This window comes from Bos grunniens, chromosome 16 (genome assembly GCF_055505025.1).
Source record: "Bos grunniens cultivar Pamir isolate PY7600 chromosome 16, Bosgru_T2T1.0, whole genome shotgun sequence".
In the NCBI taxonomy this organism is placed as follows: Eukaryota; Metazoa; Chordata; class Mammalia; order Artiodactyla; family Bovidae; genus Bos; species Bos grunniens.
The window spans coordinates 59,725,641-59,732,350 of NC_141180.1; positions in this window are offsets into that span (position 1 = coordinate 59,725,641).

Here is a 6,710-nt window from a genome sequence, read left to right on the forward strand (position 1 = left end):
GGAAATTTTGCTTTAAATTTAATATTTTCTTAGAGTTATTCTGAAAAAGAGATGTAAAATAATATGAGTGATGATGTTCTGTTTGACTGAGACAAACTCTAATTTCTTCCAAATTTCCTGCATGGGATGCTGAGGGTTTAACTGGACTCCTCCAATCCTTCATCCAGAGCAGGTGCTGAATGTAATCATCAGACAGGCAGTTGCCTGGGTTGTACCAGGGAGGATGCAAATATGTCGAGCAGGGAGTCAGGTCCTTCTCTGGGTTTCCCTTTCCTCTCTCTGCTCTCCTCCTGCCTCACTGTCATCACTGGCAAAGATGATTTCTTCTTGACAGCTCTTCATGTCAGTCACAAGTCTAGGTCAGACACTTATCAATTGACCCAGTGTTAAAGGTAGACACTCATTTCAGCATCTGTCAATAGCCTCTTTTGATTCATTTAGACCAGAGTCTGCATCCCTGTAGTGATTTATACTGATGCGTGCGTGGACTTTTAAAGACAGGGAAACCTTTCCAGAACTCTAGGAATCTGCTGACGTGTGTACCCACTGCTTCTGTTGCTTTCAAACAAAGAAAGTGAAAGAGTTAATTACTCAGTCGTGTCTGACTCTTTGCGACCCCATGGACGCATGCCCACCAGGCTCCTCTGTCCATGGAACTCTCCAGACAAGAATACTGGAGTGGGTTGCCATTTCCTTCAAACAACGAACCCTAGAGAAAAGGTGAGACCTGGGGAATAACAATACCTAAGACCTTCAAAGATCCTGACTACGGTGTCTGCCTCTGAAGCCGGACTCTCTCCAAGGCCAACATTCAATTTTTCAAATGTTGTGTGGCCTGAGGTCTCACACCCATCAGACTGGGGAGGTCTCCATCAAGTTAGCTGAGCTAATTCCTGAGTGACGAGGCTGTGGAGTTGCATTTCCAGGGGGCAGAGGCCACAGAGAACCTCTACACTCCTTTGGAAAAGTGCCCGAAAATAAAGGACAAGGGGCCAGTGGGCCACGTCCCCCAGGGCTAATCCAGCCTGCTCTTCCCTCTGATCTGGCAAAATATCAGGAGAACCTTCCCACTCGAGCTCAGGTGTCTTTCCCCCCCTAACCCCCCTGGTTCCTAACGGGGATAATGCACATTTCTCTTTCCCAGGTGTTTGTCACAAAGCTGCCAATCCCTCCCTACTTGGGAGACAGGGAAAGAGATGAGAACATGTAAGAAATTCAGAGGGGCCGAGGAAATTTTCCTGACGTGCTCCTGCTGTGACACCACGGCAGTTGAAGAAGGCCTGTCATTGGGCTGTCAACCTTTAACCTCCCCCAGACGTATTCTGAAATGATGTGAGAAGCATTGCTGTGCTGTATCACCAGCTCCTTCCAGCTCTGCACGTCTGTCCTTGATGTCAGTCAAGAGTAGTTAACTGGTACCCATGGTGCCTTAAAAAAAACCAACCCTCTGCGAAATATCAGTAATGACTTTAGTTAGGGAGACTAGCTCTTGTCAAGTAATGACTCTTTGACATAAGGTATTGTTTACCTAGGCAACGTTCTCTTACTTGCATTTTAATGAACCTAATTAATAATAAGTTAGGAGTCCTCAGCTATTTCTTCACAGCTGGACCATATGCACTAATTACACTGCGCCTACAAACCTAAAAAAATACATTTGGTCAAAAGAGATGGTTTAAATATGGAGAAAATCTTGATTTCTATCTATTTTTGCTTTCACCCCTTAAGGATGTCGGCTGTGATATCAAAGCGATTTGCAAATAATGAAGACCGATATCGCCTTGAAAAATGTAGGGTTTGTTTGTGTTGTGTGGGTGGAAGTTTTCATTGGTAGAAATTTCCAGAGTTTGTGTGAACTGAGACCCTAGTTTGGTGCCTCCTATGTGTGCATTCTATGTGGAACAAACCAGAATAGTGCTCAAGGGGAAGACTAAACCTCAGTGGTAGTAAACAGCAATCTGTAAGGGGAACTATTTCACTTATAAAGAATAAATAAGGGACTTCCTTAGTGGTCCAGTGGTTAAGTCTCCAGGCTTCCAATACAGGGGGTGTGGGTTCAATCCTGCTTGGGGAGCTAAGATGCCACATGCTTCATGGTTAAAAAATATATATATATAAACAACAGAATCAATATTGTACCAAATTCAATAAAGACTTTAAAAAAAGCATAAATAACACCCAAAGGCCATTTTTGGAGCTTAGGAAAGTCTTTCCTGTGTTATATAAAGCATGTTTTTTATTGGCTTCCCTTAGTATTAAATATAAAGCATGTTTCGTATTGGCTTCCCTTAGTATTAAGTTTCTATTTAGCTTTTGCACTTTCCTCTGTAGAATCTTAGGAAGTAAAATAAGTATTTGAAATCAGGGCAAAATGACAAATCCCAAGAAGGCAAAATGCCAGGCCACTTAGATTTTCCAAGGACAGGACACCTCTGCTCCCCACATCCACCTAGCTTGCAAAAGCACAAGGTACCCCACTGACAACATTCCTCGGGAACATGCAAGAAACTTTACTGTCTCTGAGTTCAGTCCTATTGGTAATCAGACACAGAGCTGCTGAAACTTGTGTGTGATTATCTGCCTCTTCGGGGCACAGTCATGGGGACTGTCACAGGGATACGATGAGCTGAGGTTCAGCTGTTAAAGGAAAGATAATCTATGATATATCATTGATCACTTGAGCTCAGAGTCAGTTATTTTTTTTCCAAAATAAATTATGCCATTCAGCTCTTAGGTACAGAAAGATCCTGGAGGGAGCAATGCTTCAGTGAAGGCATTGCTCAGAATGCCTACGGAGATTCTTCTAGAAGTCACACTGACAACTTAAAACGTGAAGACCTCTAAGTGCGTTAAGTGGAAGGGAGATTCCAGCACCAGGGCTGTATTAGGAGGCTTGGTTCTCTCAGAGTGACTTCCGGACTTCACCAGGTCCCCATCCACCCATGTTTTAACAAGACATAGTTCAAGGCAGTCAGAGACAATTCGAGCTAATTGGTTGATTCAGCAAGAAACCTGGGAAAAGGTGATGCTGAGGTTGGAAGGCATCAGGCTGGCAGGGTTAGCAGATGCTCTCCACAAAGCGCCTTGGAGTGGAGGTGCACCCTGCCAGGCACCATATGTGTGAGGGACGCGACGGTGAGCGCAGATGCCTGAGCGAAGGTGACAGACCGGCTCTCATTTGCACTGAAAGAAACTTCCCTTGGAGTAGACACAAGTGAAATAATGTCCACAAATTGGGCACCGCTTTAGGCTGCTGGCCACTTGGCAGCATTTTCCCTGGTGCAACCTTCTCCAAGGAGGAAAAAAGCCTACACTCTTCACCGTGACAGGACACCTGTCTCCGCGTCCCCTGGGGCTCTCAGAGACACAGAGGAGTTGCAGAGTGCAGAGAGGCGATCACCGGGCATGTTTGCAGAGCATCCCGTAAGCACATGCACATGTCTCCTGGAATCCTCATGGCTTCCCAGTTGAAGCAGAGGTGCCTTAGTGGACAGTGGAACGAGCACGCACATCTCACCCGCGCCACAGCCAGGGCCGGTTTCACTCTGCCTTCTGGGGTTTAAGACAGAGAAACTTGGGAACATATGATCACAAAGTGTTATACTGAAAACTGCTCTTCCTTTTTCATGGGACAGGGGCCCTTCTCCGAGGATGGTTGCCGGATCTCAAATATCCCCTGCCGCAAGCTTCCCTTCCCTGCCTCTGCTGGGAACTTCTTTCCATCTCTGCCCCTCTTGCCTGATCTTAGTTTCGTTTTTTTTTTGTGTGTGGGTTTTATAGAGTTATTTATCTGGCTGTGTCAAGTGTTTTAGTTGGGGCATGCAGGATCTTTGTTGAGTCACGTAAATCTTTTCGTTACCATGCACAGACTCTCTAGTTGTGGAGCATGGGCTCTCTCTACTTGTGTCTTACAGGCTTAGTTGCACCACAGCATTTGGGATCTTTAGTTCCCTGATGAGGGACTGAACCTGTGTCCCATGCATTGCAAGATGGATTCTTAACCACTGGACCACCAGGGAAGTCCCTGATCTTTGCTTTGAAAGCTGACTTTTTTGAGACCCCACCACATAAACACACACTCAGTTCTATCTCTTGAAAAAGAGAAGATGCTTAAAAATCTTCTCCAGTGTCACAAAAAAAGTGTCATGTGAATGCCCACAGATGAATAGTGCATAGCTATGTGGTTTTAGAGATTAAGCTCAGCAAAGACCTTCAGCAATTTGCTGGATGTGGCTTCCAAGTAGAAACCACTGTTGTCTTATTTATCCCCATCATAATCAGAAGACATGTTTCAAGCTCCTATGTGACTGTAGAAGAAGCAGGTGACAGCAAAGTTTCAGGAGCCCAGGAGGTCTCTGACTTCCCTCGGGATGAGAGAGGCTTGCGTGGGTAGTCAGTTATTGGTCGTCTCAACGAGGACATTGCCATCTGTTGTTGTAGGTGATTGGGCATCAGCAGCGCCCCCTGAGCCATCATCTCACTGCTCAGCATTGACCCATGTCATCTACGTTGTCCATCTCATTTAGGTTTACAAATTGCCATTCATTCACAGATCCAAAGGCACCGACTGACTCTGCACAAGCAGAAAATGTTCCTTTTATCAGTTTGATCCCCCTGTGTACTTTGCAGGATAGCAGAAGAGTGAGAAATGAGTGGGTGCTGAATATTATTTACTGATTCCTCTAACAGGAAGTTAGAGCCCAGTTGGTATAGGTTCTAGCTAACCTCTTCACCTTTTCACTTCATGGGAAATAGATGGGGAAACAGTGGAAACAGTGTCAGACTTTATTTTTTTTGGCTCCAAAATCACTGCAGATGGTGACTGCAGCCATGAAATTAAAAGATGCTTACTTCTTGGAAGGAAAGTTATGACCAACCTAGATAGCATATTCAAAAGCAGAGACATTACTTTGCCAACAAAGCTTCGTCTAGTCAAGGCTATGGTTTTTCCTGTGGTCATGTATGGATGTGAGAGTTAGACTGTGAAGAAGGCTGAGCGCCGAAGAATTGATGCCTTTGAACTGTGGTGTTGGAGAAGACTCTTGAGAGTCCCTTGGACTGCAAGGAGATCCAACCAGTCCATTCTGAAGGAGATCAGCCCTGGGATTTCTTTGGAAGGAATGATGCTAAAGCTGAAACTCTAGTACTTTGGCCACCTCATGCGAAGAGTTGACTCATTGGAAAAGAGTCTGATGCTGGGAGGGATTGGGGGCAGGAGGAGAAGGGGACGACAGAGGATGAGATGGCTGGATGGCATCACTGACTCGATGGACATGAGTCTGGGTGAACTCCGGGAGTTGGTGATGGACAGGGAGGCCTGGCGTGCTGCGATTCATGGGGTCGCAAAGAGTCGGACACGACTGAGTGACTGAACTGAACTCAACCTCTTCACCAAGCCACACAGAGCAAACCCTTTGGCTTCATTTATTCACTGACAGAAACATTTAATTGAGCATCTATTATATGCCATGCCACAAATCACAGTCATCTGTCACTCCTAGACCCTCTCTCGATGGACAAACTCTTAAAATATACAGTTGATTCTCATTATTTTTTGTTATGTTCCGTAAGTCACCAGAAACTAGTGTTCTACATCTGCTAGATGGAATGCTGTGTGTGTGTGCACACGCACACGTGCTTAGTCATGTCTGACTCTTTGCAACCCCGTGAACTGTAGCCTGCCAGGCACTTCTGTCCTTGGAATTTTCCAGGCAGGAGTAGTGGATTGGGTTGACATTGCTTACTCCAGGGCATCTTTCTGACCCTGGGATTGAACCCACATCTCCTGTGTCTCCTGCATTGGCAGGCAGATTCTTTACCACTAGCACCACCTGGGGAGCCCAGAACACTAGTCACCATCTAGCAAATATGGAATCTTTTCTTCTAGGGAAAATACAGGGTTCAGTTCCTGAGGGCCCATGACCACAACTTTTTCATCAACCAACCAATACATAACCTTGTTTCGTGTGTGTTTTGTTTAAAGACACCTTCTTTAATATTGTTGATTCATAATATTACTGAATTTACAACCAACAGCACTATAACTCATATCTGAATGAAGCTTATGCAACACATGTATTTTCTACATGAGGTACATCACAGCCAGCCTTCTTATACTTAGAAACACTGCACAGAACTTCAGCATGACACTTGAGATCCATTTTAAACAGCAAAAAGCACAAGAATGTGGGAAAGGCGGCACTAAATAGACCATGAAAAGAACACTTGTTTATAGTATGTGGAATACGGGGGCAGAGCTGTCACTTCGCCCAAATGCAGGTGACACCGATTTTCATCCCTCTTGTGCGTGTCCTTAAATGATCACAGAATACTGCAAGAATTGATTTGAGGGTCACAAATAAATGTTAGCAAGTAGGCAAATTCACAAATACAGAATCTACACATAATGAGGACTGACTGTACTTTACATGAAAAGGTATATTGAAAAAATCCATCGAGAGGCATTGTTGTTACAGGTCCTCAAAATGTAATTTTTGGGGGGAAGCAGTGCAAAACAGTATCGTTTATGTCTGCACAAAAAGAAACTTTTTCAGAGACAGAATTAAGTATGCTGGAGATTTGGGTTCAGTAATGTTCACTTGGATATCTGAGGCTATTGATTACTTGTCTAATTTGTATCATTTCTCTTGGCTCCTTAGACAAATTGAGCTGTTTTGCCATCTGATCTGCCCTCAATTATGCATTTTACA